This window comes from Dama dama, chromosome X, assembly GCF_033118175.1.
Source record: "Dama dama isolate Ldn47 chromosome X, ASM3311817v1, whole genome shotgun sequence".
NCBI classification, from domain to species: Eukaryota; Metazoa; Chordata; class Mammalia; order Artiodactyla; family Cervidae; genus Dama; species Dama dama.
Genome location: NC_083714.1, coordinates 113,789,061 through 113,814,613, shown reverse-complemented (window position 1 = coordinate 113,814,613; position 25,553 = coordinate 113,789,061). Strand labels below are relative to the sequence as shown.

The following is a 25,553-nucleotide window of genomic DNA, read 5'->3' as shown; positions in this document are numbered from 1 at the left end:
TGCCTCTGACCTGAGGCTTCCTTCCAGGTCGGGACCAGATGCAGGCCTGGGTGGTGGCCCCGCCCCCTGAGGAAGTGGGCAAGAGGGATTGGCTGACCAGGTTCTAATGGGAGGAGCAGTGCAGGGGAGGGGCAAAGAGAGAAGGGTCCACTGGCCCAGAGCAGCCGTGGAGAGGGCAGAGGGCCAACGCAGTCCTGACCTTGGCCTCTCCTGGAAACAAGGCCCACCCTGAGAGTGGCCTTCATAATCAGCACGCCCCCTTTCAACACATCCGTGATAGCGGCTTGGCTTTGATGCTGATTAAGGGCCAACCTTCCATAGGTGCTTTTTAATAGGAGCCCATTTAAATCTTACAATCGGTCTATGAGGTAGGGAGTGGCCTGATCCCCTTTTTACAGGTGAGGCAATGATCTTTAGCTGGGAGTACTGGGCGAGGATGTAGACCTGGGTCTGGGCTGTACCACTCGGTCTCCTTAGTCACCACCACTCCCCTCACACCCGGCTCCCTCGTCCACCCCTGCTTGGCAGACTTCCAGCAGATCGGCAAAAATCAGAAGCCTGAAAATGGCCAATCAAGAGAAAGGGATGCTTGGGCCACACCTGTTGATGCTGGAACCCAGGGCAGGTTTCCCAAAAGGACAGGGACAGGTCCTCCACTTCCTCCCTGTGACCTCAGTGGCGTGGAGAGGTGGGGAGCAGCGTGGGTCACAGCGGTTAACTGTTGTCATAATTCTCTCCCCTGGAGCAATGAACTCGGTCTCCCTCCATCTGTGTGGGAGGAATGTAATCCAGTTCTGCTTGGAACTCAGAACACATAGTGATGCCTTTTTCCTTTTGTGGTCAGGAAATGAGTTTTGCTCTGTTTTTTACTCGGGGGCTTATTATGCAATTGCTTAAAATATGCAGTGGGATGCAGATATTTATATGAGGATGTTGAAATGATGACTTTTTAATGGAAGCAATCTAATTATGCCATATCTGCGCCCTTTTCATTTTTTAAAAATTTATTCTTACGGTGTTTGAAAGAAGCAGCAATTTTTGGTGCGTGCGTCTGGGTTGTGTTTTTGTTTTTGTTTAGGGTATGTGGTTTTATTTAATCTCCCAGACTGTTTAAATAGATTGCAAAGAAAAAAAAATCCAAAAAGTATATGGCTGTGATTTAACAAGATAATTAGCAGCTGCACTTTATAACAAAATCTAAGGCAATTATCACTTCAGGAGGACCCAAAGGAATCCCAGCTGCCGACATCCTGGTTCTCTGCCATAGGGAATGACATCATAACTGCTCCAGACAAAGGGGAGGTGGTTTCTGGTCACTGTGATGTCACTTGCTCCAACAGACAGTCCCAGACAGCTGGAAGACAGGTGGCTGCTTCCTAGGACATGAAAAAGGAGAATGGACACCAGAAGGACATCAGTTAATTACCAGCCCAAACCCCATCCCTGCTGCCTTCTGATGGTGTCCATCTTCTTCCCCTAGTCCTGCAGTACCATCTTTTGAGAAGTCAAATCATTTGCTCTCCTCCTCTCCAAGGCTTCATTTCTAAATCTTTATCCCAATGAATCCAACATTAGTGGCTTACTGAGCCTTAACAGTCAAGTTTATCACTTAGCCAAAATATGTCCCTTCGAAGATGAGAATTCCTAAGTTCCGTTGGACAGCAAGTCAAAACTAGCTTGAGAAGATTTGCATTTTCATATCAGTGTTGCTTTCCTTGACTCTATGAGAAACAATGAATCAACCTAGGCTCCCAAATACTTTCAGAATCAAAGAACAGAGCCCTCTGACGCAGCATCATCATCAAAGTCCACGTAGTGAATAGGAATTTGTCATTGGTTGAATTTTATACATAAAATTGAGTCACAATGGGCTCATTCCATGATTATCAATTCCAGTAAATGTTTAAATGCACTGTCGGATAGTCTGCAATGCACTTAAATATTGAACTCACGGTCAGTCTTTTGATGGTTCCAAAGGATCAGGAGAGCAGATCTGATTTCCTTGTAAACTGCAGGAGTCACAGACCAGCAGGCTGATTCTGGTTATAAGCAACCAAATGTGTGTCTACACCCCACCCGTTCCTGAAACTATAAAGTGGCAGCCAAGGCCTTGAACATCACAGTGCCAGATGACATTCTTGGTGCCCGGATGGGAATCTGTCTTCCCTCCTTTGACAGATAAACCACAAAAAGATGAGGACTTGTTCTTGTTCTTGCTCAATCCCCCCTAGTCCTGAAAGCCATCTCCCTTGCGGGCAAGTTACACACAGGGGGAGGATAAGAGGATCAGAACATCTCTCCTCCCAGGCTCAGCTAGAAGGCATCTGGGTACACAGGAAATGAAATGAGACTTGAATAGCCCCAAGAAAGCCACCAACTGTCACGTCTCACTTAAACACTGATGCTGGCTAGCCCTGAGGTAGCGACCACAGGCCTGCCCAGAGTCCGGGGGGGCTAAGTGTGCAGCCACACAGCAGATCTTTGGCCCAGTGCCATTCTCAGCCTTCTAGAAAACTTCCTCCTTCCTTTATGGAAAACAGGTGTCCATGTCTTCATGCATTAGGCTGGATGTCAGGCAGGACCCTGGGCTGACGGGCTGTTTCTGTTATCTCTTGCTGTTTAATAAACCACCCAACCTTAGTGGTATAAACAATAACCATTTTAGTATGCTCCTGATTCAATGGGCCAGAAATTCAGACAGAGCACCACTGTGGTGGCTTGACTCTGCTCTGTGATGTCTGGGGGCCTCAGCTGGGAAAACTTGAATGGCTGAGGGATGACTCAACAACTGCGGGCTGGAATCGTCTGAAGGCTCCTTCACTCACGTGTCTGGCGCTTGGGCTAAAATGACTCAAAAGCTGGGCTCAGCTGAAACTGTTGATGGGCCCACCCACATGTAGCCTCTTCGTGTGGATCGGGCTTCCTCATACCATGGCAGCCAATAACCACACTTCTCACATAGCAGCTTGGAGTTCCGAGTGTTCCAGCAAAGAAGGCAGAAGTTGCATGGCCTCTTATAACCCAGTCACACAGCTAAGTCACACAGCATCACTCTTGTAGTGTTCTTTTAGTTGGAGCAGTCACAAGCCCACCCAGATTCAACGGGAAGGGTCATAGAACCCATGACTTGATTAGAAGAATGTAAAAGGCTTTGCTGCCATGTTTCACAACCACTAGGAGGCTGACTTCTGTATGGTGCCCACTTTCACCTTGAGCCAGGTGTTCAATGGCACTTGAACGCTAGGGCAACGTTTTTCCATGAGGATCAGTGGCATTGTTGTTCAGTCACTGAGTTGTGTCTGACTCTTTGCGACCCCATGGCTTCCCTGTCCTTCACTATCTCCTGGAGTTTGCTCAAACTCATGTCCATTGAGTCGGTGATGCCATTAGGGCAACACTTAAGATGAGCAGGAGAATGGAGGAGAGGAGGGTGAAGTGCAAAACTTTGGTTTCTTTTATCAACATCTAATTATTTCCCCTCATTTCTGAGGGTATATGAAATTCCCTCAGACCCTCCCCCTTGCCATTTTCTTCCAAAGTAGATGGAAAAGGATAAGCCATGTGACAGCCACATTTTGAATGCAGAAAATGTGGCTGCCATGGTACAGTACAGAGTATGGGGGGAGAGAAGGGCAGGAAGCCTGTCTGGAGAAAGCAGGTTTTTCGGTGGGCCAGGGATAGCAGAGATCTAGACAGGAAGGGCCCTGGTCAAGTTGGAGGTACAAAGCCATTTCACTTCCTTCCTTTCTTCTTCTTTTATTATTATTTTTGCCTGCACTGTACAACATGCAGGATGTTAGTTCCCTGACCAGGGATTGAACCCATACTCCCCTGCATGGACAGCACAGCGTCTTAACCACTGGACAACCAGGGAAGTCCCTCCTTCCTCTCTTCTGACCCTCAAAGCCTGACTGCAGACCAGGTTAGCAGAGCCCTGACTCCCTCCCAGGGCTTCTGTCCTTAGGAGAGTGTGACTATAGAAAGCGATAGAGTATCTGAGATGACAACCAGAGTTCTTGGCAAGGCAGGGCTTTGGGGTATTTGCTTTCCACTGAAGCCCCAGGGGTGCACCTGGTGGCCCACCTGGGCTTCTAGAAAAGCACTCAATGTTTCTACAGACCCTTCCAGGTGTTGAGATAGGTAACAGGAGAGGGATCCCAATCAGGGCTTGGAAGGGACCTTCTGGCCCAGGGACCCCACCCACATCCTTTTCACAGCCCAGGGTCACCAGTGTATCAGTGGCTAAGCTTGGTCACCCTGGGGCAGGGCAAGGCGGATGTCCACAGAGGACTGACCACCAGGGGTTACACTCAGGAGAAAGCCACTAATCGCCAGCCTTTAGCCACCCCCCACCAGCCCCCTCTGAGACTCTGGGCAACTCTGGACCTGCTGGGCGGCTCCTGCCCACCCCCAGCCATCCGCAGAGGCTCCCCAGGCTGCCAGGGCCACGTCACCGTCACCGTCTCCGCAGCCTGCGGTCTGCCTGGCTAATGGCAGCGGCTGCAAGGGGAACGAAGCCTCGGTAATTACAGCGTCAAGGAATCACAAATGACATTAGAAGCATTAGACCTGGCACAGCTGCCTCCGGAGAGGTCGCTGGGAGGAGGCCGGGGCGGGGGGCCAGGGGCCGGGAGACAGACTCGCCTCTGTCTCACCCCACCCCCTGCGCTCCCAGCCCGGCAGAGATGACAATGCCAGGATTCAAGAGCCCTTCGCAGAAACCACGTCGGCCGCCAGTCTCGTGTGTGTCAGCGAAGATAACAGATGTCTTTCACGGGGAAATAATTGCCTGAAACACAACTGGACAACCCCCCAGGAGGTTGCATTAGAGGGAGGGAGCCTGGCTTCAGGGGATGGGGGGTGACCTAGTAGGCAGCCCCCTCCCCAGTTCCCATGATCCTTTGACATCCTAATGAGCTGAGCTGGCCCGGAAGATAATTATTAATTATTATGTCAGCGATGCCCGCCTGCCCCTCTGGCTGGCCTGATTGGGGGCGATGGCAGTGGGGCGGGGCTTTGGGGGGGTGGCGTGGGGATTTGTTGCTGAAGGAATCCCCCAGGGGTGGAGGGGGCGGAGAAAGGAGAAATGGAGGGAAGGTCCAGGCCAGGATCAGTTACCATCTTTCAAAGCCTGAGAAATGGGTCCGAAGTGGAAAGACTGCCTTTGGCCCAAGCTGACACCAGTAGGTGTCACTATAAGGAAAGGAGGGGCCCCGGGGGCTGTCTGAGGACTGTGCTGGTAAAAATAGAGCTCGCCTGTGTTCCCACTGCCAAGTCGCCAAGCCTGGTGATTTATAAGGCTGGGAGCAGACGTGTGTGTAAATGTTTTTGCGTGCGAGATGTGTAGCCAACCGCGGGCTGGCTTTTTCTAACTTACAAGGAGAGAGCGAGGGAGGGAGGGGAGGGGAAAGAGCGCAGGCAGCCAGGGTGGGAAGCACATGGACCACTTTTATGTAACACTCCTCTGATACACGCCGCAGTGGGGATTTATGCTGTCTTTGAAGTAAATTGCATCCCGGTGCACCATAGCATGAAAGTTAAGATTTACCATGGCTGGGACCTCCGAGACCCTGCTGGAAGCTAGAATAATTAGCACAGCATTTGGCTGCCTCTCCTCCCGCTCTGCGGGCGGTGACAGGAGTGGCACTAATAGATCTTCCAGGCCTGGGCCCCGTGTGTTTGTTATGGGGTCCACGGCGGTGGCGGGCCAAGAGGGCTCTGGTCAACTGGGGACTTGGAGGCGGGGGAAGGGGCTGGGACCAGCCCTATTGCTAGGAACTGGAGGTCCTGCCTCCTGAAGGTACTCCTCTGTAAAAGGGAGAGGTTGGGCCACCACAAGTGCTTCCGGAAACCGGGGAGTTCATTTATAAACAGATTCCAATGCCAGTCTCCTGGCTTGCTACAGGTGGGTGTCCTGGGACGCCCGGCCAGTTTGGGGATCTGCCTGGTTAGATCAGCTCCAGGATTCACTGGTTTTCAGAAGGCAGGGCCTGAGTCCCCCACCAAGTCCTCCCAACTCTGCTCCTCCCCTCCCCCTACTGCAGGCACCTTCCTCGGGGGCCTTCCCCAGATCCTTCCCTGGATCCTCAATCTTTCATGCTGCAACATGAAACATGAACTTGATCAGCAAATCCTGAGCCCCATAGGGAGACTCTTAACAGCTGCCTGGTTACCCCAGCTCTACTGCTAACCAGCTGTGTGACCTTGGGCAAGTCGCTGCCCTTTTCTGGGCTTCAGCTTCTGCTTGTGTATCCTGATGGGCTTGGAAGTTCACCAGATCATCTTGAAGGACCTCCTAGAATATTCTGTGATATAGATGACTCTCTTCCTGCCCAGGACACCTGCATGGAACTCTAAGGAATCAAAACGCAGAGGCAATGTCCAATTATGGGGTCCCAGGCTCATGATAAAATGCTGGTAGGGGGAGTAGTGGAGAAGGAAGTGGCAACCCACTCCAGTATTCTTGCCTGGAGAATCCCAGGGCCTGGGGAGCCTGGTGGGCTGCCGTCCATGGGGTCGCACAGAGTCGGACACAACTGAAGCGACTTAACAGCAGCAGCAGCAGCAGCAGCAGGGGGAGTAGGGACCAGCCAGCACTGCTCATTGCAAAGATACAAATGCCTACTCAGCAAAGGCTTTCCTGAGGTGGCAGTGAGGTCATATGATCAGTTATCATTCCACAGAGCAGAGCAGCTTCCCAGGACCCCTAGAGATCCCACTTCATAATATAATCAGAAAGCAACACTGGTAGCATTTTCCAAAGCCCCCATCTGATTCTCACAATGTTGGTTTACGCTTGCTAATAAAATTGTCCCCATTTCACACCTGGGAAAACTGAGGCCCTGGGAAATCGACTAGCCTCAGGGAATCAAAGCAATGTTAAAGAAAGAGAGATTTGGAACTCAAAACCACGTGTGAGTGCAAATCTCAACTCTGCCACACTAGCTGGGTGAACTAGGGTAAAGGGGAAACTCTCAAGGCCTCAGTTTTGTCATCAGTTAAATGGGCATTAACTGGACCTAAATGAGGTCTAGTAAAGGCTCCCTGAGCTAGCACACCCAAAAGGGATACACAGGTCGGCCTGCCCAGAGGAGCAGAAGTTCCCCGGTCCAGAGTTGCTCCACCGGTAACAGGAGAGTCTGGCTTCAGGCCCAAGTCACTCTTGCCTCCTGGGCCTCGTGTGATGTCTGGCACCGGTCAGGCCCAGTAAATATTTGTGTTGGAGAAGGTGGCAGATAAAACTGTGAGGGCTGCAGAAGATTTTCAAAGGGAAATGTGGGCCTGTGGCATGGAGCGAGGGTAGGAAAGGGGCAGAACCCAGTGTAAACGCTCACAGTGCAGGATCTAGAGTGCCATGTAGGTCGGGACCAGAATCATAAGGGGACAGAGGTTCTTGGGTAGATTCTGCAGGACCAGTCCCCAAAACGTCTTGAGCTGCCTTTCAGGTCAATCTTCTCGAGATTTGGTGAAAATCTGCTCAATGAAGTGAAGCTGGCAGCCACAAATGCCAAGTAGGGTTCCTGAATAAGCTGTCTTTCCGCTCCTCTCCCTTGCCCCCACCACACCCTGAATTCCTCTCTGCTGCACAGACATCTGTGTGGGAAGGAGAAATGACATAGAGGCTCTCTCCCATGTAAATCCTAGGCTCTGAAGGATGAGGGTACCTCAGGGTCACCCCAGAAAATTTCCAACTCCTCTCCCTCCCCATTCCATGCTCTCCAGCCTCAGGTCTCTCCCTGATAGAACTGAGATGAAAGTGACTAGACATCTAAGCCCTAGAGCGTTCTGTAAGACCTGCCTTCTGCCCCACAGTGGGGAGGGCACCACTTAAGGAGTCAGAGGCTCCCCTGCATATTTACCTTATTTCCTCAGAGGCACCTCCCTTTGCTGAGGTCACTCCCAGGACAGGTGACACAGGCTTACCAAGCAGATAAGCTGGCAGAACACCCCAGAATTCTTGATTGCTCCTCAAAGATCAGGGATGGATGGATGAATGGATGGATGGATGATAGATGGATGGATAGACAGTTGGGTGAGTGGAGTTCCCCTGCCCCCAGCCTCGCTCCTGTTACAATTAGGAGGTTTTTGCAAATGTCTCGCCTACTCTCTGCCAACTGCAGCTTTAAAGCACTCCCTTTTCTCTGCTCCCTCAGAGACAACACAGAGCCAGCTGATCTCCTGTTAGAAACAGTCACTCATAGTTAACTGCCATTCCACACGTATGACATCAGGGAAAGAAGGAGGGTGTGGAGGCAGACAGACCCAGGCTTGAAACTAGACCCAATACCCCTGAGCTGTGTGACCTCAGGCAACTTACAAAACCTCTCTGAACCTATTTTATCATCTGTAAAATAGGGGGTCGTAATCATGACTTCCGAGGGATGTCATGAGAAAGATTATTCCCAAGAAGTACCTGGCATATGGTAGATTTTTTTTTCAGGGGAGTGAGCGAGAGGTAGTGGAAAATAGCCTGGGCTTTGTCATCTAAACAGGTTTGGGCTAGAATCTGCTCGACCACTGATTGGTGCAGCCTTGAACCTCATCTACAGAAAGGGGTTATGATATATACCTTTCAGAGTTGCCATGAGCAGTAGACATTTTCTTTAAAGCTCCCAACACACAGTAGGTGCTTAACAAATGGTAGCTGTTAGTACCTCTTGTGAAAGGAGGTGGGGAAACTGAGGCACAAAATGACCTACTTGGTCAGTGAAAGAGTGATGGCGTCCAGGCCTCCACATGGCCCGTGAGCCACCCAAAACACCACTGGGGACATCGTTCCACCATGCATGATCTCCACCCACCAGCCCTTCAGGCTGCCCTGATTAGAATTCGGCCTGACCTCCAACTGGCTGCAGCTGGCAGGGTGGGCGGGGCCTGAGAGCTAATTTTGTCCAGTCTTCTGGACTCCCAAGCCAGTGCTCTCCCCATACCTTTACGAGGCACCATAGCAGGTGATGGAGAACACCAGAGACATGCCACCACTTGGGGCCATGTGACCTCAGGCCCCAGCCTAGCCTCTCTCTATTGCAGTAACAGGAGTGATACCGGTGCCTATCTCAAAGAGTTGTTGCAGCTGTGAGACAGTGCCTGGCACGTGCAAAGTCCCCAATCAATGCTAGCTACGATTATTATTCGCTCTTTGCCACACCGAGCTTTGATCTCGCAAAGACCCATTAATCGCTCAGCCCCTTCTTCAAGGGATTTAAAAAAAAAAAAAAAACCAGCAAATGAAATTCTACATGAAATCATCGCTGTAATATTTCTGCTGCCAGGACAAATCATTAGGAGGGGAAAAAAAACCTGGCAGTGATACCACTGGCCTTCTCAGAATGAAGAAGGGACATTAATATAGCAGCTTCCGGTCTAATGGCTAAGGAAGGGGGAGGGGAAGGGGAGGGCTGCCAAAGGAGGGGACGCTAGAAGGAAGGTGCCTTTCAGTCAGGAGTCCCCAGGGGGTGGAGGGGTTTCTGCATCCAACCAGGAGAGGCACAGAGTCAGCTTGGGTTTGGGGAGAAGAAAGCCCCACCCCCACCCCAGGGACCACTGCTCAGCATCTGCTTTTGATGCCCTCTCCTTCAGGACAGGGGGCCTTCTCAGGCTGAAGGAACTTTCTTCACGGAACCCTGGACCAGAGGCTTGGCAATCCCTGAGGCTGACCCCAGGAGACCACTGATCTGGGTTCGTGCCGTCTCTGCCACTCTCTGACCTCCCCTGCTCTTTCTGGGCCTCCATTTCCCTAACTGAAGACTGAGGAGTTGGGCTGAGGTCTGGTTTTGAAAGTTGTGTCAGAGAGCCCAAGGGTGGGTATAGGCGCCCCACCCTGCTTCTCCCAGAGGGGTCCCACCAGGGACCGACTGAGGCCTGGGGTTACAGACAAATATGATTTTGTTTAGCAAAGGGATTCTGCTATTTCAAACTCAAGAATGTAGAAAGCCCCAGAGTAGAGGGTCCCCCGCCACCCCTCTCCCAACCAAGTGTCCCCTGGCCTTGAAAGCACCAAGGACAAGCGGGGGAAGCTGGCTTGGCTCAAGGTTCCAAGGCCTTGCTGATCCTCCTTCCCAAGCGGCCACCAGGCCTTGCATGCCACAGTTTATCCTCCGGCAAGGGCTGGCTGGACACAATGCCTTGGCCCAAGGCCCGCTTGCAGGAGCCAAGCCCAACAGTCTCCTTGGCTTCCTGGCTTGTGCCAGCACACTCCTTGGCAGAGGATGTGACCAATGGGCAGAAGGAGCACTGTTTGGACTGGACACACCAGAAAAGTGTCTCGGGTCCCCTTGCTGAGCTCAGGCCTGGGGTGTCTCAATGGGCAATCCAGCCTGCTGGGGAAGTTGGGAGAGACAGTGGGGCTAAGGTGTGGGGCCTGCCTGAGACCACCCTGGGACCTCCAGGAAGTGGTGTGGGTCAGCAGGCCCCCACCCAGACTCTGAGCCCCCAATTCTGAATTCAATCTTGGGGTCCTTGATCAGCAGACAGGTACCCCCGGTTGAATCACAGGGTACATCTCAGATTGTTTCCTGACAACCATGCTTTGTCAGGGGCGAGAAAGAACACTGGCTTGTTAAGTACACCAAAGCTAGAGAGGGGCAGGATTTCCTTGAAGGAGGAAAAAGGGGGCCCAGAAAGGATGGCCAGGGGCCTGTACCCTTTTTATAGTTTTGCTGTGTTACAGATCAGCTCTTCTTGGTGTAGCAGTCAAGGTCCTCCAAGTGAGGCCCCCACCTACTCTCTCCCCCTGCACTTGGCAGCTGATCATCAGTCAGGCCATCCTCATGCCCTCTTTGCACAGGCAAGTCTCCACCCCACCCCTCTGCCTCTGCCTCCACTCAGCTTTATCTGCCTGGCAAGCCTCTGCTCACCCTTCAAAACCCATTTTCCCTTCCTCCATGAGGCCTCTGATTCCTTCCGTAGAGAGGTTCTTGCCTCTGTCTCCCCACAATATCTTACACACACACACACACACACACACACACACACAGATATCACTTGTGGCAATTTATATTTACTGGGAGAATGTGTCTTTGGCCTGCGTTACTGGACTGTGAGCTTCTTGATATGGACTCTAACTTTTTGCATGCACAGATACTTGCATAATTGTCTTATTTCCGCTTGCTTGCCTAAAAAATTGGTTGTGATGACATCAGGAAGAATGATAACCAGTATCAGTGACCCAGTGTGTGCCAGGCCCCCCATGGGTATTTCCCACAACACCCCTGCGGTGAATACAGGGTGGGGGGGCGGAGCTATGACTCCATTTCACAAATGAGGAGACTGTGGCTCCGGAAGGTTAGGAATCCTTCCCAAGGTCACACAGCTAGTAAGGCTAAGCCAAGACACAATCGTCACTCTTAGATTCCAAAGCCCATCATTTTTACCCCTTTCTCTCCGTACTGGGCTAGTGCCAGAAGCTGTATCCCAGGTTCTTGATTCCCAGTGCCTGCCAGAGATTCCAGATTGAGCAAATGAAGATACCACCCATGCCTGTGAAGCAGATAGAGCAGGCGAGGGGATGGACAGTCTGACAGTGACCCCCAGACTGGGTGGCTCCTGCTCTTCAAAATGTGGTCCCCAGACCAGCAATAGCTGCATCACGTGGGAGCTTGTACCAAATCTCAGGTTCCCCGGCACCTGCTGAATCAGAAGTTCCAGCTGAACAAGATCCCAGGGGATTTGTGTGCACGGGCAAGTCTGCACTTTTTAGGCACCTGTTTCCTTGGGGAAGAAACCAGGGGAAGCTTCTGGCAGATAAAGCCCCTGGAGCAGGTGGAACAGATTACTTTTTAAAAGCACCACAGAAGCTTTTGTCACCGCACAGGTGAAAACCAGAATTTCCCTTTCTCATTGCCCTGATTACTTTGCTAATTTCTTTCACAATTTATTAGAATATAAAAGTATCAAAAAAAAATTTTTTAGCTGAATTTTTTCCTTTCTTTACTATGTTCAGCCCTAGGAATGAAAAGCCGATATTCTAGAAGATAGTTTGGCCTCTTCAACTGAAGCTGGACAAACATACCTCCTTAGTTCTCCCTCTAGGTTATCTTCTCACAGTGGGATTTAGAAGTTCCCATCAAGAGGCGTGTCATAGAATGTCCACAGCCGGATGGATAAATGGTCACACAGCAGAACACTAGCCGGCAACAGAAACGAACAAACTACACGCAATAAAGTGGAGACATCCCAGCATCACGATGTTGAGTAAAAGACATCAAACCCAAAAGATGACACTGTATGATTCCGTTTATGTAAGGCTCAAAGATAGACCTGTTCTTGCCTGAGAAATCCCATGGACAGAGGAGCCGGGCAGGCTACAGTGTATGGGGTTGCGAAATAGTCTGATCGACTGGAACAACAACAACAGAGATAAGCAAACTGCTCTCCATGTAAAGTCAGGCGACCTCCCTTGGAGGAGGCAGAGACCTGGAGAGGACTGGAGAGCAGCTTCCTTGGGGGCTGCTGATGTTCTCTGTCCCGACCCATGTGCTCCTGCCTGTGAACTTTCAGCTTGTAAGAATTTCCAAGAGTACACTTAGCATATGTGCACTTCTCTGAATGTAGGTTATACTTCAATAAAAAGTTAAAAAAAAAAAAAAGCTAATGTTGCCTAATGGCCTAAATTCTATGAATATGCAATAAACTTGCAGCCTAAGAATTTTGTCCTGCAATTTGCCGCTGACTCGGAGTTCTGGGAGGTGTCAGGGTAACAAAGCACCCCAGGGTGAGCATTTGACAGGAAGCATTAGCTGCCCCCCAGGAGCCTCAAATACCTGATGGGTTTTCTCCTGCTTAAAATTAAAAACCTGCCTGCAAAGATGCCGAGGAAGGGAGAATGCCTCTACAGCCCTCATTTTGTAACGTTATTAACTGTGGGAGTTGAACACAGTGGGTGTGGGACTTCTGAGACTGTGGGCAGGCACGAATGCTGGCCAGGCATCAGGTGCCTTATCCACACACACGCACACACACACACAGCCTTATCCACAAGGGTGCAAAGACATCATTTGCTTAATAATGGTTGCATGCGGCCCACAGCACTAAAGCATTGGAGAGTAATAATATCTCACTTTGATTTTGTGCCTGGAACATTTAAGTTCTCTGTACGCACGATCTCATTGAATCCTCACAACCACCCTGTGAAGGAAGGGCCATTATTATTCCCATTTTATAGATGAGGTTTGGCGCTTGTCAGGGGTCACACCTAGGTAGGGTGTGGATCCAGGGGCTGTTTTGCCTCAAGACGTCACTGCCTTGGAGGCCATGCTGTCTAAGCCCCCATTTTACAAACATGGCCCCTGAGGATGGATTCTGGATTTAGCAAATGAAAACACAGGCTGTCCAGGTAAAGCTGAATTTCAGATAAATAATAAATATTCTCCAAATATACTTTTGGAGAATAAAGTGAAAGTGTTAGTCGCTCAGTGGTGTCTGACTATTTGCAACCCCATGGACTATAGCCCACCACACTCCTCTGTGCATGGGATTTTCCAGGCAAGAAGACTGGAGTGGGTTGCCATTCCCTCTTCCAGGGGACCTTGCTGATGCAGGGATCAAACCTGGGTCTCCTGCATTGCAGGCAGATTCTTTACCTTCTGAGCCACCTGGGAAACCCCAGATGGAAACAACCCAAATGCTAATAAACTGGTGGATGGATAAAAGTGAAGTACTGATACTATCTCTATCCTCTGGGCAACCAACCACATTGCTAATTTCCTTGCTCTTCAAAAGATCACTTGATGGGCCTGTTAGCATTGTGGCACTTGGGCTTTCTGTGGATGAATGCCTGGTTTCAGTTCTGATTTTATTGTATTTTGCAGCTATGTTAAAAAAATGAAAGTGTTGGACACATCCGATTCTTTGTGATCCCGTGGACTGTAGTCTGCCAGGCTCTTCTGTCCATGGGATTCTCCAGGCAAGAATACTAGAGTGGGTTGCCATTCCCTTCTCCAGGGGATCTTCCTGACCCAGGAATCAAACTTGGATCTCCTGCATTGTAGACAGATTCTTTATCACCAGGGAAGCCCTTGGAGAATAAGGATGCCCCATATAATATTTGAAACATATTTACAGTCAAATTATTTACTTGTTTATTTGAAATTCAATTTTTACTGAATGGCCTCTATTTTATCCAGTACCCCTACCGCTGGGCCCAAGGAAGCATAGGAACTTGAAGTCACAGTGGTGGTTTGTCAAAGTCAAGGATCTGGGCCCAAGACCCTGGACTCCTCATTTCATGCTGCTTCCACTGGCTGTGGCCACGCCAGCCCCAACCTTCTCACACTCTTCCTATTTACAACCAAACCCATCAGTCTTCCAGGGACAGCCTTTCACACTCCTTGTGCCCTACTAAGCCAAACTTACTGTACTGAGGACCCCAGTGTTCACAGCTGGGGTCCCTGCAGCCCACCCTGAGGCTCAGCCCAGCCCTAGTCTATGGGAAACATCAACCTCCTCCTCAGGGGAAACCAAGGACTCTGGAATTTGTAGCATGGAGACTCAGCCTTGCCACGGCTTCACCATCCACCTGGAAACCCAGTTCTAATAAGTCTGAGTGCCTTGCTGCATGATAAGCCACCCCTCTACTTAGAGGTTTAAAACATGACAATCATTCTTTTTCTTCCTGGATCTGCACTTTGGGCAGGTCTCAGTGGGGAGGACTCATCTCTGAACCTCATGGTGTCATCTGGGGCAGTTCACCTGAGGACTGGAGGAGTCACCTTCCACATGACTGACTCCCAGCTGACAAACTAGGACTGGTAGTGAGCATGGAGCTTAGGCAAAGCTGAGGACTGGGGGCCATGATTCTGCTGCACTTGAGCCTCTGCAGGTAGCCTGGGCTTCCTCACAGCATGGTGGCCAGGTCCCAAGGATAAGCATTCTGAGAGAGAGCCAAATGAAAGCTAATCACCCTCTTATGTCCCAGACTCAGGAGTCACATATTACCACTTCTCTTTTAGTCAAGACAGCCACAAAGACCCACTCAGGGGAAGGGACATAGACGTGTCTCTTGATAGGGGCATGTATGTCAAGGTTCTGGAAGAGCATGTAGGACTGGAAATGCTAATGTGGCTACCCAGGGCTTGTTGTTTGGGACCATGCTCACACCTTCTAACCAAGGTCAAAGTAAGACCTTTGGAGACCCTGAGCATTGAAAATGTTATGAAACAACCTTCCTAGATGCTGGTTTGGAGCTCAAAAGTTATTTGCTAAAAACAATACATTCAATATGATATTGTTCATATTAAAACGGATTTACAAAAATCCTAGGTTTCTAAGTACATGATAAAAAGCATCCAAGATAACAGTGGTCGTCTCTGGGAAACAGACTTGGATTGGGGGCCACCAGGAATAACAAAGGGGACTCTGGCTCTATCCACACAGCTTGAATAATTTACAATGGAAATGGACTCTGTTAGTTGGGCAATTTAAAATGGAAAGAAAAAAGTGAGAAAGAGAGGGAAAGTGGGAGAGAAGGAAGAAAGAAAGATGCAAAGGTTTCCAGTTGGTGTTAGAATAAAAGCACAATTCTTAACCTGATTCTTATGCCCAATTTTTCCCTCTACCTGAGGTAGAATTACCTACTCATGCCCTTTGCCATCTGACTGCATGTCTTCTGGTGGACAAGATCCAGGAGGTCTCCTTGTCCACTGACTTAGGCCTTATGACTGGCTTTGACCAGTAGAGTGTGGACAGAAGTCACAGTACATCAGTTCTAAACCTTGTCCTTAAAAAGCATTGTTTCCTGGCTGGAAGGAAGGGGAGGGTGAGATGAATGGAGAGAGTAGCATGGAAGCATATACACTACCATATGTAAAATAGATATCCAATGGAAATTTGCTATATGAATCACAGAACTCAAACCGAGGCTCTGTAAAAACCTAGAGGGGTGGGAAAGGGTGGAAGGTTGGAGGGGAGTTCAAGAGGGAGGAGACATATGTATACCTATGGCTAATTCATGTTGAGGTTTGACAGAAAACAACAAAATTCTGTAAAGCAATTATCCGTCATTAAAAAATATATTTAAAAAATTTTTAAACAAATTTTTTAAAAAAGCATTTTTCCAATTACCCTCTTGAGTTTACCCTCAGTCATGAGAAGAGCTGACTCCATGTACCTGTTTCTTCCTTATCCTTGGTCCCAGAAAGAGAGAAACATGGAGCTGTCCTGTTAAGTGTTAAGTGTTTAGTCACTCAGTCATGTCCAACTCTTGGCAACCCCATGGACTGTAGCCCACCAGGCTCCTCTGTCCATGGAATTCTCCAGGCAAGAATACTGGAGTGGGTTGCCATTTCTTCTCAAGGGAATCTTCCCAATTCAGGGATCGAACCTGGGTATCCTGCATTGCAGGCAGAGTCTTTACCATCTGAGCCCCCAGTTCTGAGCCGAACCCAAAACTGGGACCTGCAGAGCCCCACTGAACTACAGGCAATCATAAGACCTATGAGCCGGAAATAAAATACTTGATCCTGTAAGCCATGGGAATTTGGGAGGCTGTTTGTTATGCAGCATTTATGCAGCAGAAACCTGACTAGTACAGTCCATAAGACCCTGGATGATCTGGCCCTTGACAATCCTTCCAGCCCCATCTCCCTTTATAGTGACCTTTTGTTCACCCAATTCTAGCCCCACTGATCTTTTTTAGTGCCTCAAAGGTTTCAAGTCTTCTTATGAAATACTCATTCTACCTGGACTATTTTCTACTCTCCTTCTAGCTAATTCCTAGTCATACTTCATGTTGAGAGGATCTCATCTGAGCATCCAGTACCTCCCATTCAAATTAGCTTCCACCTCGTTTGGTTTTCTGACACACCTTGTCAATTCCTTTTAGTCCTTAACTTGATTTATAATTTTACATTGCTGTGATTATTTTATTTCTGTTTCCTCCCCTGCTGTCCTGTGAACTTCATGAGGGCAGGGCCCATGCTTATTTTGTTCATCAGTATATCCCCAAGGGTAATAAGCAAGGTGCCTGGCTCATAGTGCTTTATTGAATAAACATGGCTGAGAGTTTCCAATCCTGCTGATTCCACAGGAATCAGAGAAGGGCCGCCTTCTCAGTGGGGATGGGCTGCAACAAAGGAAGTGGGATTTAATCCAAACTCTAAGGTACAGGTTGGATTTAATACAAGAAAAGACATGGCCACAGGAAGCTCCAATGACTCTAGGGTGCAATGAAGGGTGGGGCAAGTGGGCTATGTCGGGGGGTTCATACTGAGACAAGGAGGTTCAGGGCCCTTCTCTACCCAACAGTAGAGCTTCAACTTTGTCCAGCAGCCAGTTGGGAGTGGTGGATGGGCATTGAGCAAAGACAAGGAATGATAGAGTCAATAGAAGTCTCTTCTGGATGATGTCAACAGCGAGGCTGGTAGACTGGTGTGAGGTGAGGAGGGCATGAAGGAAGAGAGAAGGGGAATCGCTAAGCAAAGACGATCATGGCTGGGAGGAGTAGCACAGAGTAGTTCTCCCACTAAAAGAGCTCAATAAATATTTGTTGATGATAACAACTGGATATGGTGGGATAAGCCCACATCTCTGCCTTGAATGACTGGGGGAAATGATGTGATTCTTGTGAGACACAGGGAAAATGGGAGAACAGGCTAGTTTGATGGAGAAAAGAGTAAGTATCATTTTATAGAGGTCAAGTCTGATGCAGTCACAGGTGGTCCAGAGGTAGTTTGAGAATGAGTACCACCAGAAGTGGAGGGGAATCGCTAGAGGAAAATGCCTTAGTTGTCCCAGAAACAGACTCTGAGATAAGGATTTGTGTGCTGCTGTTTTATGGGGAGACAGTCTCTGGGAACACTGAGAGGAGAGCAGGGATGTAAGATGGGGAAGGAAGGAACCAAGCAAGGGTGAGTTCTCCAGCACATTAGCGCTGCAGGCAAATGAAGCTCAGTCTTGCGGGGGACCTGTGGGGGCAGTATCAAGCATGCACCTCAGAGTGCTCCCATCTGAGGGCAGAGAGGTGGGTCCTTACACATGGACTCCTATCCGTCCTTGCTTGTGGGCTGTTCTGGGGAACACTTATTCTTTCGCAGGTCTGGGTGCTGTGCACACAGACAGAGAGCACTCTGGTGTCTGAAGAAAGCCCTCAAGTGAGGAGATACAAGTTTTGATCATTGGAAGTAGGTAACCTTGCATGGAAATGGAATGGAGATGGGATGTCTTGAGCCCCAGATGCACCCCCTAGATACTTAGAAGTATTATCAGTTCCATCCTCACAAGAACCATTTTTTTAACTTTATATTTTGTATTGGGGTACAGCCAATTAACAATGTTGTGATTATTTCAGGTGAACAGCTAAGGGACTCAGCCATACATATACACGTATCCATTCTTCCCCAAACTCCCCTCCCAATCAGGCTGCCACATAACATTGAACAGAATTCCATGAGCTATACAGGAAGTCTTTGTTGGTTATCTCTTTTAAATATAGTAGTGTTTACAGGCAACCTTAAGTTGGTTCTCTAAGTCTGTGAGTGTCTTTCTGTTTTGTAAGTTCATGTGTATCTTTTCTTTTTAGAGTCCATATATAAAGGTTGTCATATGACATTTCTCCTCCTCTGACTTACTTCACTCAGTATGATAATCTCTAGGACCAGCCATGTTGCTGCAAATGGCATTATTTCATTCTTTATAATGGCTGAGCAGTATTCCATTGTATAAATGTACCACATCTTCTTTATCCATTCCTCTGTCAATGGACATTTAGGTTGCTTCCATGTCTTGGAGAAAAACAGCATCCAAAAGGATACATGCATCCCCAATATTCATTGCAGCACTGTTCACAATGCCTCACAAGAATCTTTTTAAAGATGAGGAAACAGAGTCCCAGACTAGTAACTAACAGCTATAAGTGGTGAGTCACCGAGACTCATTTTGCCAGAGGTATCAGGCATGAAGACATGGGACCATGGTGTCTGTAGGGCACTGGTGGAACTCAGAGCCTTCCAGCCCCCAGAGCACCCAGCAGCCAGAGGAAATGAAGACAGAGAGAAAGAACTCTTTCGAGAGCCATAGTAATAGCAGCCATGTTTAACTTCCTGGGTAATAACATGTCACAAAAGACAAAGTTAGGAAAGACAGTGGTAACCCTACTCTTCTAAGTCCGTAGGACTGAGTGATTATCATTCTAAGATTCTGAAGGAAATGAGGCACTTAAATGGCAGTGATGTAGACAGAGATGAGAAACTTACTCAACAGTGCCTGTTCATGAGGATGAGAAAAGTGCCACCCTAGTATGTTTACTTCGGAGAAGGCAATGGCAACCCACTCCAGTACTCTTGCCTGGAAAATCCCATGGACAGAGGAGCCTGGTAGGCTGCAGTCCATGGGGTCTCTAAGAGTCGGACACGACTGAGCGACTTCACTTTCACTTTTCACTTTCATGCATTGGAGAAGGAAATGGCAATCCACTCCAGTGTTCTTGCCTGGAGAATCCCAGGGATGGCGGAGCCTGGTGGGCTGCTGTCTATGGGGTCGCATGGAGTCAGACACGACTGAAGCCACTTAGCATCAGCAGCAGCAGCAGTATGTTTAGTTAGAGAGGGGAGGTTCATCTAGGGACTGTCCCAGATATTAGAAACTTCAATATATGAATTTGCCAACCTGCAGAGTTTATCTCACTCCTGGGAAGACAAGGGAAATGTCGACGGGCCAGGTATTGTCAACAGAACACTGGACTTTCTCGGCCACATCAAGGACAAAAAATAAAGGAAATGAATTTATTGAGGTCATGCAAAGGCAAAGAATTGGTTTAGAAGAATTGGAACAAATGGCTGGGAAGATATGGACCAGAAACCCTGGAAAGCTCAGTTAATACTAAACAAATGATTAATCATTAACAATAGTTGGAAAAAAGGCTCGTGCAGGCAAACAAAAGGGAATGGGATGGAGAAGCCTCCGGAAAGGGGGAGATGCTCAACCATCTTTAAGTGTGTGAGAGGTGATAAGTTCTTTCCTGGTAATTTGGTGATGATCGCTGAGGTAGTGTGGGTGGTGGGGCTGGGTAAGGAGGGCAAGGAGATTCTATCAGAATCAAGGTACCGGTGACCCATGCTGCCTCTAGCTGTAGCAAATCTCTCAGGATGTCTAGCTCATGCTCACTTTGCTATCTGACATCTGTTGTCCTACAGTCTTGTCAAAACAGCTGTTTCCACGTCCTGAGAGTGGGCCTCATCACACCTCCCCTTTCTGCTGGTTCTCATGAAAAACAAAGGGCTGCCAGAGAGTTCTTCCTCTCCCATGGTCCCTCTGACCAGGCAAGAACACAGAGGCCCCAGAACAAGACCAAGATGGCCTCCATGTATCTTTGCCCTGCTGGCCTCTGCACAGGCTCAGCACATAGTCAGACACTAGATCGTTGAGTGAATGACACAGGCATGCCTCCAACCCAATGGGAATGACTGCTTCCAGAAATTTCCTTAAAAGCAGGTAAATTACTGAAGGCACCATGGCCTCTCCTTAAGTGGAAAGAGTCAAAGGTGAAATATGCCCTCAGGGGTGGCGGGACATGGGGCCAATGACCTCTTAAAGAAAACGATAGTCATCTCAGTCACAAGAAGCAACAGCAGCAGTGAACTGGGGCCAGCCTGCACTGTCACAGGCTTCCCATGGGTGTCCTAGCTCTGGCGGCTGACATGGCAGTTGCGGCTTTCATGGTTGTCATGATGGTCTCAGCTCCCTCAGGAAGGGCTGCTTAGGAAGATCCCAACCAGACTGCCCTTGTCTCAGGCCCTGGGTGATTTATGGCCACATCCACATACACACACTCACTCATCCTGTCCACAGACTGAATCTGGGCTGAGGCCCATAAAATAGGCAACAGCTATTGGCAAATTCATTAATTAGGATTCTGTTTGTACTTTTATTGTGAAGGAAAATCATTTGTCAGCTGAAAGTCAGACCCAGTGCCTGATGAGAACTGTTATTCTAAGAAGGTATCGACTGGCCACTCTACGTGGCGTTCCCTCACTCTCCTCATCTCTGCCATCACATCCCACCCCCACCTCGGTCAGAAAAAGCCTCCCACCCCTCTGCTTAATTCAGGGCCTGTGTGGTGGATCCTGACAGTTGCCTTCCCCTTGGAACTACCCCCCTTCTTCCCTGCCAACTTACCCCACATTTTGTTCAGGGAAAGGGCTGTCAGTAGGTGACAAGAGCAACTGGCCCCCTCCCAACTCTAGAGGGTAAAGCTTGTTATGTTAAAGCTAGTCGAGGCAACTCCATTTCCTGTCCCAGTGACACTGTTTCCACCAGTGGGTGTGACTGGAAGTCTGCTAGGGCTCTTTAGGAAGAAGGAACAGTCTCTCATCCAGCCTTTGGACTTGTGTTAGAAGGTGACACCTGGAACCAGTGATGTTCTTTCTTTTGTGACCACCAGAAGGCAAGAGAGAGGACACCAGTGGCATGCTGAGGAAGACAGAGCAGAAAAGTGGAGGGACCTGGGTCTTTGATGCCACCAATGAGCAGCTAATTAACCACCCCAGGAATGATCCTGCCTCTAGATTTCTGGGTCATGGGAGATGATCATCTCCCTCTTGCCCAGGCCATTTTGAGTGAGCTTTTTGTTATTAGGACTGAAAGCATTGGATATAGCTACAAACATCCTGTTCCACTGTATTATAACCAGCTCAAACTCAAACTCCCTCCAGAGAGATGCCCATTCCAATGGATGGGAATGGCCCTGCTCTATGTGGTTGTCCAACTTCAGACTCTCCCTAGACGCCAGTCGCCTTTGCTCTATAGGAAAAGAACCAAAGGCCTCCCTGTGAACCACTTTCCCAACCGACATCTTTTATCACTGGTGGAAACCACCCTCCCCACCCAAAAGTCAGGACCCATTAGGTCAGAGTTTACAGAGACAACACACACACACACAATCATCTCATATGTGGATGTCTTTGCTATGGACTGACTTGTGTCCCCATCCCCCCAAATTAATATATTGACGTTTCTAATCTCCAGTACCTCATAACAAGACTATATTTGGAAATAGTCATTGTAAATGTAATCAATTAAGGTAAGATCATACTGGAATAGGGTAGACCCTAATCCAAATGACATGGTTGGATGGCATCATCAACTCAATAGATAAGAGTTTGAGCAAACTCCAGGAGATGGTGAAGGACAGGGAGGCCTGGCGTGCTGCAGTCCATGGGGTCGCAAAGAGTCGGACATGACTCAGAGACTGAACAACAACAACAAAAATCCAATATGACTGGTGTCCTTATAAAAAGGGGAAATCTGGACACATAACAACATGTGAAGACTGGAGTTATGCTGCCACACTCCAAGGAATTATCAGAAGCTGAGCAGCCCAGAACAGACCCTTCCCTACCCCTTCAGAGAGAACACAGCCCTGCTGACCTTGATCTTGGACCTCTAGCCTCCAGAATACTGTGAGAGGATACATTTCTGTAGTTCAAGCCACCCACTGTGTCATGATTTGTTACTCCAGCCTGAGGAACTTTATCCAGTCTCTTAGATGAATATCAGGGTTTGTGTCATATCCAGAGGCAGAGTTCACCTTGAGGACCATAAGGCCAAGGCCATACATTTCAGATACAGCCCAGGTCTTCTCTAAATTGCTAAATGCCTCCTAGCATCCTCAGACACCAAGTTAGCTGGGCAGGCCAGCTGGGCGGCTGTCCACAACCCCAGTCTATTAGAGGGTCCAAAATACTGCTGGAATAAATAGAAATACCTAGGCCGGTTGACGCAAGTTTCCACAAGTTCCTACCAAAGTAAACAGTAGCCTTATATGGAAATTTTAAAAACACCCCTAGCTGGCGCTAACCCCTCTCTTTGGGTATTTTTGTAATACACCCATATAGCTGCGATCATTGAAATCCTGAAACCAAATAAAGCGTGGCGTAACTTTCTTACTTACCGCAAACAATAATTCATTTTATCATATAATTTGTACACCCTTCAATATGCTTCTGCCACCAAATTGTCTGCCTTGAGAAATTGCCAAAGGAAACTGATGTGAGTTAAAGAACTACAAAAAGTGTCAGAGATTTTTGCCGTATTTTTAGACCATTAATTTTTTTTTTCTATAGCCAGGGGAGGTAAATTAGTGAGTAAATCTGTCTGCAGAAAATGTTTTAATTAATAAGTTTGGCAGAGTCTGCTTCTCAGCCCACAGTATCCTTTCTCTGTGCTAAGAATACCAGCTGGGCACACAGCCACCCCGAATAGACTGCATTTCCCAACTCAACAGTGAGGAGTAACCATGTAGATAAGTTCTGGCCAATGAGATACAATCAAAAATATCATGTGACTATTCTGAGAACCCTCTGCTGTTTCTTCTTGATCCTTTCAGATCCCAATGCAGCTGCAACAGTCATCTTGGACTGCGAGGTGCCCTGACCATGGGAGGCCATGCATGGCAGAGCAGCAAAATAGACAAGCGTGTGTTCCCAAAGGCTTTGTAAAGCAGAACTTCATGCCAGGTGTGGACCACTAGTGAGAGAAGAATACACCTCTGCCTCAATATACTGCTCTCTGTGACTGGAAGCCCATGCTGTTCTGCTAGGAAATCCATTTTTTCCCAGTATGAAAGGGCACAAAATTCTTCCCCCAGGCAGAGAGCTGTTGTCTTGGTATAGCCTTGATCAGAAAGAGTGTGCTTTCTCTTGGACTGGCTTCCATGAGGGCACTGCTGGGTGGTAGGTGATCTGAGGGTGATCCTGTGAAGATAGAGACCGGACATTGAAAAGGACAAGATCCCAAGTCCTGTGTGAATGTGAAGGAGGCTGTGAACCACTGTGGTGGTTTTCCAGCATGGCTGCAAGTTCATTGACCTTCCTCTCATCAAGAGGTAGAATCCAATCCCTTCTCCTTGAATGCGGGCCAGCCTTAGTGATGGCTTCTAATAAATAGAATCTGCTGGATGTGACACAAGGTGACTACCAAAGCTGGATTGTAAAAGGTGTAATGGCTTCTACATGGCTCTCTCTCCTGGGACACTGGCCCTTGGAACAGAGCTGCCATGCTGTGAGGAAGCCAAGAGCCACTTGGAGAGGTCACGTATTGGCATTCTGATCGACCATCTAACTGATGTCTCAGCCTGTAATCACATGAGTGAGCGAGCCTTCAGATAATCCAGCTGCTAGCTTCAAGCCACCCCAGCTGACACCAAATGAAGCAGAGACGAGCTGTCCCTGCTGAGCCCTGCCCATACTGTGTACTCATGAGCAAAACTGTCATTATTTTGAGCCACTAAATTTTGGGAGCCTTTGTTATATAGCCAACGATCATTGCAACAGCCACCTGCTCTGCCCCACAAGCCTATATGCCAGCATATGTGAGTCTCTTGCAAGCACAAAGATTTCTAGAAAGTTCCAATTTTGTTTTAGTGGGCTCCTGAGGAAAAAAACAGGGGTCTTGAGCCACACCTATGCTAGAGGGCTAAAGGGAGCACAGTTTGGTGGTGTCTAGTGTCCATAGTGAAGGAGAGCTGGGTAGAGGGAGTCAGTAGCCACTCCCTGCCTGACAGCACTAATCTGAGAGCTTGTGCATGTTTGTGTGCACACACATGTACACTTACACACACAGAGAGACATGGAAGAAGATAAGCCTCAGGCCAGAATCCCAGTCCCAGGGCTCACATACAGCACTCCTCACCTTCCATCTTGCCATCTGAAGCTTTTTCTTCTAAGGCCACCTGACAGGGACTGGGTTTCATTTCATTAAGGTCAGCAGCATTACCTAGGTGGACCCTGACATTTCTGGGAGGATTTCTCAAAATGAATCCCCGAGCCCCAGCAGCATTAAGAGAGGGATGAGATGCCTCCTGAGACATCTATATGGTGGGAGGATCTACACAACTCTGCTAAGAGTCAAAGGACTGAATTGTCGCCACTAGGGGACAATCTGGGGAATTTGGGGGAATTGTGTCTCCCCCAAATTCATATACTGAAGCTCTAACCCCCATATGACCATATTTGGAAATAGGGCCTTCTGGGAGGTAATTAAGGTTAAATGAGGTCATGAGGGTGAGGCCTTAATCCAATAGAATTAGTGTCCTTATAAGAGACAGCAGAGAGCTTGCTCTTTCTGCCTGTGCACAGGGGAAAAGCCATATGAAGACACAGCAAAACGGTGGCCATTTACAAGTCAAGGAGTGAGGTCTCAAAAGAAACAAACCCTACTTGATCTGGGATATCCAGTCTCCAGAACTGTGAGAAAATAAATGTCTGTTGGTGGAGTTGCCCAGTCTGTGGTATTTTGTTATGGCAGCCCCAGCTGACTATGACACTCCCTCAGAGAAACAAAGAGGAAAGGAGTATGAGAGAGACACCACCCTAGGCCCTTGTAGCTTGGCTGCTGGTGGCCCAGGGAAGGGCTTTGTCCTGGCATACACTAGGCAGCACAGTCCCACACAGGGATCCCCAGCAGCCAGCATGACTGGAGGGACGTTCGCTGGGAAAGCCTCATCCTTACATCTGTCCCCTAAAATTGCCCCTGGTGTTAAGCATTCCTCTGTCTTCACAGTTCTATGGTCAGATGCAAACTCTCCCAGAGGGGTGGCATGCCCTCCCCACGTGAATGTTTGT

The 25,553-nt window shown here is 48.6% G+C and overlaps 1 long non-coding RNA gene across 1 annotated transcript in view; it reads right to left on the bottom strand.

Moving 5' to 3' along the window:
• Positions 1–1,184: 1,184 nt before the first annotated feature.
• The window catches only part of LOC133052142 (uncharacterized), a 38,991-nt gene continuing 14,622 nt past the window's right edge, over positions 1,185–25,553 (bottom strand). The window contains exon 3 of the long non-coding RNA XR_009691997.1: positions 1,185–1,376. This is a non-coding gene — a long non-coding RNA (uncharacterized LOC133052142). The remainder of the gene's footprint in view (positions 1,377–25,553) is intronic.